The sequence below is a fragment of the Zonotrichia albicollis genome, chromosome 1, assembly GCF_047830755.1.
Source record: "Zonotrichia albicollis isolate bZonAlb1 chromosome 1, bZonAlb1.hap1, whole genome shotgun sequence".
Taxonomy (NCBI): Eukaryota; Metazoa; Chordata; class Aves; order Passeriformes; family Passerellidae; genus Zonotrichia; species Zonotrichia albicollis.
The window spans coordinates 65870414-65886642 of NC_133819.1; the positions used below are offsets into that span (position 1 = coordinate 65870414).

At 40.4% G+C, this 16229-nt stretch overlaps 1 protein-coding gene across 5 annotated transcripts in view; it reads right to left on the reverse strand.

Moving 5' to 3' along the window:
• Window positions 1-16229, reverse strand: part of ATXN1 (ataxin 1) — a 367362-nt gene that overhangs the window by 221804 nt on the left and 129329 nt on the right. For all 5 annotated transcript variants that reach the window (XM_074543277.1, XM_074543189.1, XM_074543262.1 and 2 more), the window contains one exon: window positions 5108-5170. The gene's annotated coding sequence lies outside the window, so the exon portion shown is untranslated. The remainder of the gene's footprint in view (window positions 1-5107; window positions 5171-16229) is intronic.

A 16229-nucleotide genomic window follows, 5' to 3' on the forward strand; every position in this document is an offset into this window, starting at 1 on the left:
AGATGTCCTTGTGCCTCAGCAGCCCCCCTGCCCTATGCTCAGCCTCAATATATTCCCTGCACAAAGAATTCCACAAAACATCAAGGTGCTGATGAAGGCAAATGAGTGGGACACAAGAACCCACATAGAACCAAGCATTTTCATTTACTGCTGGTGATGTGCAGAAACTGATAGGACTCCCAGGAGAATATAATCTGACTGAAAGATACTAAACAATTTGGCATGCAAGATGCATACTGTCTAGAAGAAACTGTTTTTCAATTCACTAGTTGTAATGTGCCATCTACACAGCATGTTTGATACAATTAATAGTACTTATAAAAAATGGAAGAATAGAAGGCATAATAAGTTGGAATTTTTTTAAACACTAGCATTCAGGGAAATGCAGTGATTGACGTTGTATCGAGTGTGAAAATAATCTCACAATTATTGATCGTTACAGTTCAGATCTTCAATCTGTCATAAAATGACATTGTTGGTCTCATTACAGCCTCTAGTGGACAGTAGTAATCCACCTCACAGACCTGTCATACCATTTGCTCAAATGGCAAGCATTATCAAGGCAGAGGTTACTCTGAGAGAACATGAACATACAGGTCATTCTTATCCACCAGAATAAAGGATTTTTGAATACAATCAAAGGTTTGCTGTCACTGCTCGTAAGGTGCCTCGCTTTACTCTTCAGGTATAGCATTGGCTTGTAAATAAACACAGAACTTCTGCTATTAATTTCAGCTTTTGACAGCTTTCATAAAACTAAATTAATCTCAAATAGTTTTATAACAGAAAATATTGGTTGCCACGTTTTTGGCTTAAGTAAGATGTTTTTATTCCAACTCACAATCCGCTGACTGTCCAATTCACCTCCTATCTATTTACAGCTCTCTCACATTAGATAATTTTTGCTAATGCTGTTATTTTTGTTATTATTTCAGACATATGTAGCTGATTTAAGGTATTTTTACAGTTTTAATAAATGAGAAACTATAATTTGGATTACAGCTGGCTAATTAAGGTATGCTTTCCTCAGGAAAGTTAAAAATGTACACAATCTGAACAATAATGTGTTTGGACTATATCTTTAAGTGTCACTTGTGTGAACATAACAAAATATGACTAATGTCTCTAATTTTTGTGTATTCGCTTAGAAATGAATGTATTCCCTGTCAAAACATCCCTGTTGATGATGTTCTCCAGAACTCTGTGATTACCTTCAGATGCAAGGAAATTAGATTGGTAGACACAGAGAGCCAGTGCTGTCTCTTTAAAGCCACAAGTATCTTATGCAAATTAACATTTAGTGAAAGGAGAGTAAAGCAGTCATGAAAACTAAGCAAGTATGTAGTACTACATCGTGACTCAAAAGAGAAAAATCTTATAGTCTAAAATGGTGGTCCTTTGCAAGTGAATTCAAAGGAAAGGCTGCCATTAACTTTTTTTGTTTTATTACACTGTGGCTAGGTAAGGATTGTAGGGTGATGAAGAAATCATTATTTGTCATGCCTTACAGTTTAGGTAATGGGATATTTAGGTTAAAAAATGTTTACCTTATCATTATCTTGATTTTTTAAAAGAAGCAATCAAGTTGTCTTTAAATAACAATAGCTTAAATGGCTTTAAAGAAACAATAGATCCTTAGATGAAGATCTGAAATGAGATACTGTATTTTTGTTGTTGCTTATTTAAAACTGGGCAAAGCAATTCATGTGGGAATTAAGAAAACTTAGGACTCTTCTAAAGTCTCAAAATTGAGCCTGATTTAGTCTTTTGAATAGGAGGTCAGTCAGTTACAGGTCCCTGCTCTGAAGGGAAGACCTGTTAACCTACCAGTGACCACATCAGGATGAACCATAGCCATAGTTAGCCCTATAAGCTGTGGCAAGCAGTGGAAAATAAAAGTGCTCAGCCCTTCTCTAGGGGTTCTTCACTGGTCTAGGCACTTATCAGGTAATAAATACTGTGTTTTATGGCCGGTGCTCTTCAGCCATCTGAGGTCTCAATCTGTGTCCTGGCCTCTATGTATCTCCCCTGACACTGCAGCTACCCAGATGGCTAGTGTGAGCAGAAGGGCCAAGCACAAATGGAAACTAAACTCTCTTATTCCTGGAAGTGATCATTTCATCTTGGGGTCAAAGTACACCAGCAGAACACAGAGGGGAAGCACAACTCTTCAGAAATGCTTTGTTTCCAGGGATGTCAAGGCAGTACTGTTAACAAGGATTAACATTCAAGCAACATTCAGGAGAATTTGCCAGCCACTGTCTGGGAGAGGGCTCTCAGATGCTGGCAGGGAGCAGCCAGAGACCACATGCCCTTGTAAGAGACACATGTTGTCCCATCCCTTTAAATCATACCTGGTACAGAGACTTATCTGGGAGTTCACTTCCCAGGATTTTTTCTGTCTCTTAAGGGCGTTATGGTCTAGACAGATTAGATTAGCAACTACTCTGTAAACACCTAGAGCTGGGAAATATCTCTGGACCTTTCTTAAAATGTCTTACCCACATATAAGGCACTGTGGTTTCCAAAACCTGTTAGTCTCTCTGATCAATGCTATACAGGTTTTGATAAGTGCCATGAGTTTTTATGAGAGGAAGGGAATGGGCTAGAATGGACTGGTTACCTTTTTGAACAGACACAGAAATTGAAAAAAAGGATTTTTGACTCCTAAATCCATTAATGGCCCCAGCTGAGCTGTTCTGGTCTACTGAACAAATCCTTCCTACCTCATGGATAATCGACCTACCAGACTTCCAGATCCACCGTGCTCAATGCTGCTGCCAAGTCTCCTCTTTTGGTTCACATGCTAAAAATCTTTATGTTTTGTTGAGAAAATGCACAACTTATAATGACAGCTATTTTCTACTCTTACTGTCTCTGCCTCTTCACAAAATATGATACACCCAGGCCTTGCCCCCAAAGCTGTCATGCAAATTCAGAAGTCTGGTTTACCAAACTCATCCAATATAGGTAAGTTTGGGCTCATGCCTTGGTTTCAAGACAGCGAGAAGTGCAAGCTGTGTAATGTTCAAGACCAAAGTTATTTTGTATCTATATCTTCTTCTTCAAAAAAAAAACTAGTAACTAAGACAGCATTAACCGGAAAGACAGTAATGGTTCTCAAATACAGGCATCATCTACATAGGAAAGAGCTGTATTTCTTTATTTTCAAAAGGTATCATATAGCAGAAAACTGCAATCACCTGATGCACAGGAATGAAGATTTGAATAGTTCCTAAACATCAAACCAAAATTGAAATGGGATAATTTTGGTATGAAATAATTGCTATATCCCCTCATATTTGACTCATAATTGGAAAATCACCAGACAGAGATGAACAACAGTCATGACAGTGTATTGCCTGGAGGGTAGGAATTCCTCTGCCTTGCAAGGCTTTGACCAACCTAAGTGAGCATGGTAAACATTTGCCTTCCATTTATCCAATTACAAGCTGACAGGGTATTTTTCATGTTTCTTCTGCAAGGTGACAGGTACATGCCCCCAGAACCCTAAAACTCCGGAGTTTAAAAAAAAAAAACAGTGTCCTGGGAAAAGTGTCAGGAGGCCCGAGGTGGGATATGACATTAAAGTAAGCTATTTCAGCTTGTGCAGACCCTTTTATAACTAGACTGGCATCACTTTGTATTCTTACCGCACAAAGGCAGCATCTTTCCCTCAGAGATCTGCCTGATCCTCATGTTCTCTCTTTAACTCTTCAGCAGAGGCCTTTCTACTAATGACAAAAAGGGTTCTCAGATTGACTGAGATGTCATATCATGTGTCTCTCTTTCCTCCTACCCAGTTTTTCCTCAGAAGAACTCCCATTTATGCCTGTCTTACTCTGCTTAACCCATCCTTGGTCTGCTATCATATCATCCTCATATGATATTATCAATTTATTTATATTTAAGGTAATGAAAGATACCCATTCAAGGCTCTAGAAGCCCTGAGACATAGCAATTACAAGCAAAGCACAATAGTGTGAAAGAAGCTTTATCAAAAGGAACTTACCTGGGCAACCAGGTAGACCAGAAACACCTGCCTGCTGAAAGCTTATCTCCAGTCTTCTTCTAATGTGGGTGGGGTTTTGCCTCAGGGCCTCTTCAAAGACCATAAAATTCAAACTCTTGTGAAGTGTAGGTTCTATCACATGGACAGGTTTGCTCATTCGTTGACTGTTTTGTCATGGGGTCAAATATAACCAAGAGAATGAAGTGGACACCTTGGAGGCAGGACCATCTCATGACCAGCTTTCCTACTCAAGAGACCCTAGTGCTGGAACGTTTCCCACTACAGAGTTTTCACAGCTTATACTGTCACAGAATCACAGAATCATTAAATAGAATCACAGAATCATTAAATAGAATGGAAAAGACTTTTAAGATCATCAAGTCCAAATCATCAGCCCAGCACCACCCCCATGTTCACCATGAAACCATGTCCTCAATGCCTTAGCCATACATTTTTTGAACACTTTCCAGGAATAGTGACTGTACCACTTCCCTTGGAAGTGTGTTCCAATTCTTTACAACCCTTTCTGTAAAAAAAAATCTTTCCTAATATCCAATTCCAACCTCCCCTGGTGCAACTTGAGGCCATTTCCTCTTGTCTTGGGAATTCTCTCATCTTCTTTGTGCAAGAGGACACAAGAATGGCCACACAGTGGCCATAGGACACCAGTGATCATTAGCAGATGCTTAGGGAGACATGGGCATTATATACTACTTATCCACGTACTATCCAGCATCCCACTACTTCCAGCTTAAGGAACTTCCTGAGGAGAATGTGGTTTCTGCCCGTTTAGTTGACCCTCAGTGGATTTATCTCCGAAGATCTGTCTTCTCCATCACGATCTGTGAACTGTAGGTATGTGCTATGTCACATTGCACAGGTCAAGTCCTTGACGAAAGAAGAATCCCCTCACCCTGCCTGCTTCATTCAGTGCTCCTAGCTCTTGCACTAAGACAGGGAATGGCCAGTCCCTACCCATACTCTCAATGCTACAAAGATCTTTGCAGCCCTCTCTCATATTCCTCCATCTTCCAAGCTGGAAAGCTTGTTGCCAAAAGCAGTCAAAGTCTTCACTGTTTCTGCTGCAATTCTTACCTGGTTTTGAGTCCCTGTCTTGGTCTTAGTCCTGAGACATCTGCACTCTCTCTGTTCTTCTGCCTGTAGAAAAGTGATAGTAAAAATTGTCCTTTTATTCCACAGAACAGTGGTGACACAGAGAAGTACAAGTATTATTACTATAAAAGCAATACAGAATGCTCTCTTTCCCCAAGGCTTAGCCAAGGACTTGGAAAAGCAACAATTCCACATATCAAGGACAAGAGAAAACAGTAGTAATGTAAACAAAAATAAACCCATGGTTCTATCTACATTTTTTTCATACTTGTTTAGCAACACATGCCGACTAAAACCCTTACCATTTCATAAACTACCTTTGTCAACCAGTCCATTCCTGTGTAAAAAATCAGAACTGATGGGACATCTCCCACCAAACTCAGATTATTTCACACAATTATATGCATAATATGTCTGAAAAATATGCCATGCTAAAAAAGTGGGACTGCCAGATGGTTTTCCTGCCATTTAATGTCTCTCCCCTTTCCATAATATATCTCATTTCTTAGGACACAGGTATTAAGTAATTTCTCTCTCTCAATTGGCCCATCTTCAGCTAGGTGTGTAAACTTGTGTCTAATTTAAGGTGTACAAGTTGTCCCGTTGTCTTAATGGTTCTGAATCATACATTTAAAGTGAGCTTTGTGCTTGAGGGTATGGCCTCATGAGCATGTTTTAGTGAAGCATTCAAGGGTGTGGATTTACAGGACACCAGCTACCCTGCAATAACTGCACAGATGAACACCCTTTGCCTGCTGGTAAATGCAAAGCAAGTTAGCCCAGGAGAGAGTCTCAGCCAAGATCACCTCTGCTCTCAGTACAATTGCTTTTCCTGCTATTCCCTGAATGCTGCTGCTTTTGCAGTAAGCATGACAGTTGCATATGGAGGCACCACCACCTCCCTCCTCTCCATAGTGATCCATCTCCCCAAACAGCTCAAAACATACTTTTTCTTAATACACCCCAAAATCTCGCAAACTGAAGTAATATTTAAGGGACCTTGCCAGCCTTGCTGCGCTACAACTTCAGCCTTTTTTCTCTTTCATGTTTATATGATAGGATATATTATTTGCAGAGTCTTCATCACGTATTCTATATACATAAGTCCTCTAATTCTTGTGCCCTCCCGTTTCCCCCTGCTGGTTAAAAACGCATAGCTGGGAGGAGCAGAGGGGGTGGGAAAGGGAAAGCAATTCCTCAAACAACTCTGAGTCAAAGCAGGTACTCACTTTGGGAGGAGGCAGCAGAGGGGACAGACCTTGTGACTACTGAATACCAGTGGCTGCTGCCCCCAAGGGTACTTCTGAGAGCCTACATGTATTGTTACACAATGTATATACTTCACAGGGTCCTGAGCAGAGTTTATCAGCTGTACAGAAATTCCTGCATAGTTTATCATCTGGGCAAGCATCCCAGCACCACTGTTGTCTCTCGTTAGAGTCTCTTCAGAGTATCAGAGGTTCCCAGGAACATTCCCAGAAGCTTTCAGCTCAGCATGAATCACTGCCAAGTTGAAGAGTTTCTTCGAGTCCCTTGTAGCAATCATCCTGAAAATTGCAGAAGAGTAGCTTGCAGGCTCTACAACTGTCCCTAAAAGGCTCAACTTGTACAAGAGTCATTGTCTGGCCTCCAAAAACATTTATCTGAACTGAGACACATTTATCTCAACCTTGCACACATTTAAGGTCTTGCCAATGAGATCACAAAATCTCCTTGTAGCTGGAAATAAATTTTTTTCCTTTGGTGATTTTCTAAAATCTTTTTTATTTTAGATTCTAATAATCCCTCGGATCCCTAAATGTGGATCAGCATCCCTTTCCTGTTCAAACTAGATGCTCTAGTCAGTTATATAAGGTCAAGTTTCCTCCCTAGGCAGTTTACAGCATAGGCACACAAGTTATGCTGTCTGCAGTAAATGATGCAGTGAAATACTCCATTGTGTGACTTATATCTCAGAACAGTTACCTCCTGAGAAAAGGCTGCAGTTTTGAGGCCAGCTGACTTTTCAGAAATGGCAAACAATTGATGGGACAAAAAGGTAGATTTCTCCAAAGGTAAAATAACAGTGTTTTCTTCTTTTAACCTATAAAAATTATAATTTTCTGAAAACAAAATGAAAGAAAAATTTCCAGCAACCACCAAGCCCCTTTTACTCTTGAAGAACCTGCTTCTCCCTATTTATTTTGCTTTCTGAGGATTTGCCTTTGACAGGTTCACATTTTTAATGCTTCTTACTAGCCAAAATGTTAAATGGATGACTTAAGTTCCAGTATATTGCTTCCCCTGAATCTGTTACTCTTGCAGTGGCACTTTCCCTTAGTAGCACATTGAACTAGTGTAGTTTATAGTCACCAGTTCCTAGATTCCCTCTAGTGCTCAAATCTTCAATGAACAGAAAGATAAGGCTGAAGAATTTGCCAGCTTGAAATGCTTGCTATCTGCACAACAGACCAAAAATTGGTTTTTAATTATTTCAAGACTTCAAACTCTGAATATTTGGCTGTATAATTAAAATCTAGATTTTAAAATATACTGAAAATACATTTACCCTTCAAATGTTTCACCTGTTAGTTATTCTACTTCAAACTCTTCAACTCCACAGTGTTACTATTTGGTTTTCTTTGATGTTTGTTCGTTTTAAGCTAACCCCAAAGAATTTCACTCTCGCCCACCATGGTTATCAAGCTGTGCTTTGTTAGCACTGTAAGTATTTATGATATACAACTCTTTTCTGTCCTTCCCGATATTTAGGAATTAATACCTTATATGCATTGATTAATAGCCATTTTTCTTCATATTTCTTTTAGGAGAGTTAAGAATGACCACTAGATAAGCACCTCCATCACTTGGTAACACTGCTCATGGTCTGGTGTATAACTCTTGTGTAAGAGTGGTTGGTATGTAAATACCCTCCTTAATCGTCATCGTTTGTTTCAAGGATAAAACAAACAAAACAATAACAAAACCTCCTTTCTTTTGCGTGCTGGAAGCACATGCCATTAATATTAATTAATTTATTTATTTAAACTTGGTTAAAGCATTTGCTCTTAGGCTGGGAATGTGACTGCCAAGTTTCCTGCCTGCAATTTTTTACGGCTCAGTAGTAAACTCCTGAAAATAGGAATTTGAAATGGAAATAGTGACAGGCCTTTTAACTACACTATAATAAGCAGGGTGTTTTATCCTGCATACTGTATGTCGTTACACAATGGCAGCCTATCATAATGTGCACGGAAAACAAACAGGGTCTCTTTAGATCACTCTTCTGGCTAAAACTGGGCAGACAGAGGAAGCAAAACAGGCTGGAAAGACAAAAGACTAGAAGGTCAAGAACACCACACCCAGACCTAAGCCCTTCTGTTACACAGTGGAGCACAAGGATCTTAAAGAACTTGCACTTGAATAAATTGACTTTGATCAGCTTGCCATAAAAAAAGAGGTGTAGCCTGCTATATTGCTAAAGGAGGTAAAGAAGGAAACTTGCCCATGGTCTTAAGCTACAAAGTAATGTACCCAGACCCACCCTGTTACACAAAGATCCAAAAAGTATGCTTCTTGCAAATGTTTCTTATTTGCTTGTAATAGTATGTTTCATGTAATTCTGCATATATAAAACACAAGAACATTAAAGCTGGTTTGCACAGTAGCTTTCCAGCGACAACTGCAAAGTGCAATTTTTCAGAGCTGCTCAACATCCAGAATCCTAAAAAGTTGCCTGAGTTTCTTCAGATCCACACCTGTGTAAATGACAGCAGTACTGCATCTTTGTGAAAACAGAACAGTGCTACTGCTTTTTATGAGGTATTTAGCAACTAGGAAAATAACTGAATCACATGTGCAGAACAGGACAGCAGAGTACCTGGGACTTGAACAGAGCACTTCTGCTTTGCAGAACACATGCTTAAACGCTGTATATTGAAGTGCCACATCACGTCTATTTTTACTAATTGAGTTTACTTGTGTTTGGGCACTGTACCAGCTACTCAGCAAGTCCAGGAGATTAATGTAAAAGCCTCTCTGCATTTAGAAAGTATAGTCACTCTAGATTTACAGCTGCTTACTTTGAGGGTGGCTGACTGCTGATCCTGGTGTCTTTGAGCAACAGATGGTTTTCTGAGCTGCATTGATAATGAAAATGATACAATTTACCTCCTAACATTGAAATAAAGAGGCAGAAAAAAAGAAAAAGCAATGTATTAATCTTCTACAAATAGCATACCTTAGTACACAGCGGGATAAGAGGAGGGGGAGGCCCAGTCAAAACTCAAGGAATAGTATTAGAAATTCACATGAGGACAAACTTACATAAAATAACCCATCCTGATCTGGACTGTGAAAGTATTGGCCCTTGTAATGTTAGAATTTATAGCTTTAATCTTCTTAAGAGCTGCATGGCTCTTCTCACATGCAGGGAAAACAGATTTGATGTTTGTGAGATTAAAACTACTGAGCTGAACTTTGCTTGTTATTGGCCAGAAGCACTTGGAAACCTAATAAAGCATTCCATTAAAATCTTGGCATTTTAGTAACACAAAAGAAGTAGGTTTCTCAAAATATGAGAAGGCAAAAGGACACTTTGGGGGGTGGGGGGAAAGATTGTGGAATTTGGATTTTAACAAAGTTTGCAATGACTTTAAAATAGATCAAAGAAAACATGAGGTAGAGTGGAACAATAAGTGCTTGATGTAACTAGCAATGTCCAATTCCTTGTTGTTTAAACTTTATTACATTTGAAGACATTTTTTCATGTTCTTTTAAACCTCATACTTTCGTAAGTCTATGAGTAGCTGGAAAAAGTACAACACGTCACTGACTGGTTGTGTGGTCTCTAAACAGGTAGTGTGAGGCCTGATTTCATAAACTTTGAGGATCCACAACCACAGCTGAGATCCAGCTGGGCTACTCATATCCTTGACTTTAGATGATCAGCTTTATTCTGAAATAAAGAGCTCCATTAAAGCTGGCTAGGCTACAATTTTAGGTGCACAGGAAGCCCACAGTGAACACATATGCATTTGTAATCAGTATACAGTTTGGTTTGATCTATGAAGTCACAACTAACATTTCTGTAGAGAGAGGGATAATACTTGGGGTGATGGTATGAAGTGAGTTCAAAGCATGACTGATCAAGGGTTAGGATCTTATCAGCAGTGGTACAACCTTGTACAGTACCATTCGCCTAGTGCCAGCTGCACTGTTGAGATCCCTTGCTTGCCTTTGCCAAGGTACAATGAAGAGAAGCCTCATACATTACAGCTTTTACTGTTCTGCTCTGCAGGCAAACAAACAGGTAGAAATAGGAAATATAATCAAGTTTAAAAGAAGTAAAGCTTCACAACCAGCCCTAAATATAAGTCTTTTGCTAGTGTTTATTGATGAGGTTTGGGGTTTTGTCACAAGGCAAACAGCATTAATTCCAACTCGCTATGAAATTACTTTGTCCGATCTGTACTGACAAAGCCAACCATGAAAACTATGCTAAAATTTGCCTGTGTATGATTACATCTAAATCAGATCATCTACATTCATTCTACTTACAGAATCAGGAAGTATGTAGGCTATCTTCTGGAAAACTTGTGGTTAAAACACTGGAAGCCTGTAGGGATGATCAGGTAACAATCAAATGCCTACAAACAAATTTTAGCCCAGATTTTACTCTACACTGAGAACAAGTGTTGAACATGGATTACACAGCTGGTGTGAGTGAATCCTACACCAGCTTATCCCATTGCAGATGACCACACAGAATTCACTTATGCAATTCTATTTTCTGTCCTTTCAAAAGAAACTCCCCTTTACACAGCTGAACATTACTGGGTGCTCATAAACTGGCTGCTAACATGGCTGGTATGCTTCATTTTTTGTGGCACTAACATATGAAGAGCTATGTACTGTAACAGATGCTCTTTGACAGTGCGAAATAACAGCACTCAGACTTAAACTGTAAATTATAAACAATCCCTAACTACAAAATGAATACACAGAATGGGGAGCCTTGTCAACTAAGATATTAGTAAATCAGGTTGAGGAAGACAAATTATTCATTAAAGCTAAAGTAACTAAAATTTTATTCAGTTGACATTACTGTCATTAGAGTTCTCCTGTTCTTTGCCATAATTGGTATATATGAAAAAGAGTAATTATAAGCAACACTAGTAAAATCAGCTACATGTTTTCTTGCTATGGAAAAACTGCATAAAATGTTTCTGTTCTTCCTTTTTATTAATTCCTATCAGCAGAAAAGATGCTATATAAATGCTTACCAGTAGTACGTGCCTGGCCACATCAAGACAGGCCTTTCCCAAGGGATTTCATAATTATTTTTTCTCCACCAAACCACAGACAGGACTGTGAATTAAAAGTGACCTTGATGGCCTGGTGGTGTGGCTGCCATGTATTTGATTATAAATTTACTGGTACTAATGCCAAGGAGTGGTACTACAACATAAGCTGAAAATGAATTCAAGCATAGCTTTCTTCACAGAATGTCCCTGGTAACCTGGCTTCAAAAAGCATTCAATGCACAAAGATTTTTTTTTAAAAACCTTTAAAAAAGAAAGCATTCCTTTTTTCCTCCCCATGTCTTCCAGTGCCAAGTTCTCCAGAAGGATGTGCTCAGGGATAATACCCTAGATTGCAAGAACTATAGCTACATCTGGAGTACTTGTGATATCTCAGATATAAAACTTCTTCAGAAAGGAAATGGAGAACTTGGAGGAAGCATGGGTAAAGGAATGGGCACCCCGTAACACAGCACAGTGGTTCCTGCCCTTAGTGGCAGCCTCTCAGGAATTCCCAAACACCATGGCAGGGATGGTGAGCACAAAGCTGGCCTTCCCAAATGCATGCAACTTCCCACCACCTAATGAGGGGTAAAATGAGCAGGCAGTTCATAATTTCCTTTAGCATGTGACAGGAGAAATTTTTATGTCACTCAGTTCAGGATCAGGCTTGCAAGGCCCAATTCTTACGGCTTTAGAAGAAACAGGTATGGCCAAGAAAAGACCCTGGCAGCTATCTGTAGGCAGACAGCATACAGACTTGCATTTCCTCGGATACCTGGATGGGAATCTCAAATTCTCCAGAATGACAAATGCAGCCTGGTTTCATCTCACACACTTGCATTGCCTGCATCTCCTATGATACCTGGAGCTAGGGTACCTTATCTATGTCTCGACAGCATATGATAAAGAAGCAGGACTAGGTGAACATCTCCCTCTCCTCTGAGAGCCAAATTTGCCTTCTTTCTCCCTCACAGACTACATAGGGAAGGAGGCAGCAACCCCACCAATTTTGCAGATGCTGGCTCAAAGTACACACAGAGGTATATTTTGGGTGCTTAAAGAGCTTCATAGCATTGAAAGACTTAGCTCAGAAAATGCAAAAGGTGGAGCCTGCCTTCCAGAGCCTAACAAAAGGGTGTATGCACATACTGAGGAAGGAGGCTCCCTCTGTTGCAAAGCTGGCTCCATAGCTCTTTCCCATCTCCCTAGAGATCCAGGGTATTTGTATACAAGTTAGGAGGAAACCAGCAGGCTAGTCAGCATGCAGGGGGACTTGGTGGTCTCATGGAAGATTGCTTTAGGTAACATAGCAAAATAACCTCCCAATGTGGGCTCTAACTCAGCCACAGTTTGGATGGTGAGAAAGCCTTTCAGTCCCCACTTGTCATAGCTGCCCAGTGTCATTTTAATGCACAAAACAAACTCACTGTACAAATATGCCACGATGGGCAGTTTGTGCCCATGATGCAAGCTACACCCAAACAAGCAGAAGGGTCATAAAATAAGGATTAAAGTTCAACAAGGAAGCTGATAACGAAGAAGCCTACCCAGACTATGCCCTATTCTAGCCAACATTACGTTATCTTCTAATTTTAGAACAGCTGACAGTTTTTCCCAGACCAGAAGTTGACAAGAGGCTGAGCAATGCCAGTGTCGTTAAATCTTTGTTTTCAGGCACAGTGTTGTCTCCACACTGCAAGAAGTTGTTTCAGCATGTGAAATTTTGCAGGAAGGCACACACTGACGCTGGATGCCCATACAGGGAGCTGTGTAATATGTTGAAACCATCTGGCATTTTGTGGTTTTGCTGTATCAGTCAGACGCACTGTCTGGAAACACAGGGCTCAAACCCAGAGTCCTTAATTCAGGTCAGATACCTACAGATGCCTGTGGTCGTTTGGCCAGACTGGAAGCTGCAGAATAAAGCACTTAATTAGGTGGCTGAAGTTTATTGCAGATTCTAAGGGCAGCCGAGCTAGAAGCCTATTATTGCTTAGGAAGTTTTAGCAAATGTAATTATTATGGCATGTTTGATATAATACACAGTCTTCACAAAATGCTCCAAAATAGCATTTTAAAGATGAGTCTTGTTGCTGTAATGCTTTGCACCTTCTGACTAAGGAATAGGCCTGATGATGTGGATCCCAGTGTGAAGCTTACTGAAAACTACCACTAAAATTAATAGAGCATAGTTATGGAAGAGTATTTTGTATAGAATTGCCTTCTCTGGAGTGTGAATAACGCTGCTGAAAGCAGGCTCTGGGTTACATTATTCCTGTGATCCAAATTTTTTTAACCAGCTGATGTCACTAGGGAGATTTAAAGTCTTTATAATTACCGCTCAAGGCCTAGAGGAAGGGGGGAGGAAAGACAATGCAATTACGTTTCATATGTTGATTTAGAGAGTAACCTGTAGTGGTCTGTTAACTTGTTTCATCTATCAGGAAAAGCAAATTAATTCTGTATCCAGTCGGTTTTATGAGTGGCAGCTCATTTTGCTTTCCCAGTTAAGCAGGGAAGAAAGTGGCCTTTTGTCACAAACAATTGCTTCCTGCAATGCTGCAGAATAAGATGTAAAATAGGCAAAGAGCTTTGGATACAGCTTCCAACGTCCTACTAAGAAGTAAAATTTCTTTCTTTCATCTTCCCTCAGAGAAGGAATTCAGGTTATGCTCTGCACTAAATTAAAGTGTTCTGCTCAGTTATGTACATGTACAGCTTTGAAAACTGTTCCTGCTTCTAGGTCAAGGGCTCTCCCTGTGGCCGGGTGCCAGTTTTGTCCCTGGACTCCCATAATCCCTTGAAATAAATCAACTTTCCATTGAAATCCTCTGCCAGTTCCACTTCAGACTAAAATGTGCTGTCTGTAGCATGATGCTCTTTTATACTTTTGTGGAAACAAAAAAAAAAGAGAGAAACAATGTGGCCATTGTGTACTGGAAACAGTTCCACGTAACTCGCTTTGTGTGTATTAAAGTCTATCTTTGTATGTTGCACTAGCCCAAGATTTCAGTGTTTATTATTAGAACTAAGAAAAATACCTTTGACCAAAAGAATAATTCCACCGACTGAAAAGGATCCCAGCTTGTGTGCGTGTGTGTGTGTGTATCCCATTACTACTCTGCTCACGTGGACTGAAGTATGAGGATGCATTATACTACCTCCCTGGGCAGATAAAGCCCTCAGATATTTTTTCTCTTTCCTCTTTTTTTTTTTTCTTCCCCCCCTAATATCAATTTTCTTCTCTGTGTGTTATAAATGAACCCGAATACATTCACACGTTCCTGTCGAAGACTAAAAGCTGTCACTTCATTTCAGGGAACCAGGCAGCTTTAAACTCAGCTGCAAGAAAGCCCAGCTGCTACTACATCTCCAGGGGAAACTTATCTACTCAGAAATGGCAAAACTTCTGAACAATAATAACAAAATACAGCTTAAAGATGCTGATGTCGTTCTCCTGTTGGTGCCGAGGTCAGTACTTTGGAGAGTGGGTGCCAGTCAGAAATTGCAGCACTCAGAAGACTGACATTTCTGAAAAGCTCTGCTTCTCCCCAGATCTCAGTAACTTTAAATGGTCTGCCAGTTAAATCAGAACAGCTTGGTATAAAGCCTCCAATTTTCTGACAACCTTTATATTCTCTTGGCTCCTACAAGGCCCTAAAGCTGATCGTGTACAATCCTGAACTGAATGTGAAATAAATATGAAAACCTGTCATGATTTTAAAGTTTTCCAAAGGATATTTCACTAAATAAAGAGAGCTGCATTTTTGGCACACAAATGCTCCATATAAAAATCACAGTTCTTTAAAATAAAGTTACACAATGCAACTCCAGACTCTGCCCTCTAAAGTTCCCCGAGTGTTGGGGAGCAGCTACGTCCCCATGAGGTGGCTGGTCTGGAAGGTCCCGTGCTCCTTTTCCCCATCACAGTGGCTGTGCAAATCAGGGCTGCCACCAGCCTGAGCCAGCCCAGCCTCTGAGGGTCCCTCCAGCACAGGAGCCTAGGGGGAGGTACCTGGGTTTCCTCCAAGCTGGAACACAGCCCGTGGTGTGGCCAGCTAAATCTAGCAGTGGCAATTGCTTCCATGCTTGTGGTGCAAATACAGCCTGAGCAAATCGTGACCCAGAGCTCACCCAGCCTTCATGTCCTTGAAATATGTTGCCTAAGAAAATAACAATTGTTTGCGGAAAGCTCTTCCTGCGTTCTTTAGCTAGCTACATTAACTGTGTGCCAAGGTGTGGGCTATAAGCTGGAGTGCCCACAGCACTACAGCACGGAAATGAGTTTAAATCACTGACAAAACAGAACTGATGTCAGGCTCCACTGGCTTCACAGACATCTGCAGGTCCAGAAGCAGCCATAAGGCCAGACAGAGATGCATAGGTCCAGCAAAGTAACCAAACACAGCAACCTTGACCATGGACATGAGATGCATTTTCAGTGAAGCTGTGACTTGACTAGCAAAGATCTGAATGCCACCTTGCAGGAAATTTGGAAGACATATCCTGCAAGTCCTGGGGTGGTAGCTCATTGTTAAAATCACACATTAGTTTGCTCAGTATTTTTGGATGGTTGGGAGGGAAGAAATGGAGGCAAGACAAGGCATTTCAAAAGGGGAAAATCTGTGTTGTCACTCTCAGGGCTTCCAGGTTTGTCTGCAGAGTTCTTTCAATGTGCAGGTTTCAAATGTTATGCACCTGTGTCTCATAATATCCTCCTGGGACAGGGTACAGGCAATTGCACTGGATATAAAACCACAGTTAACTAGACACATAGAGCTTTAATTTTAGGTCAGACTTGGTGAAACTATTTGGTTTTC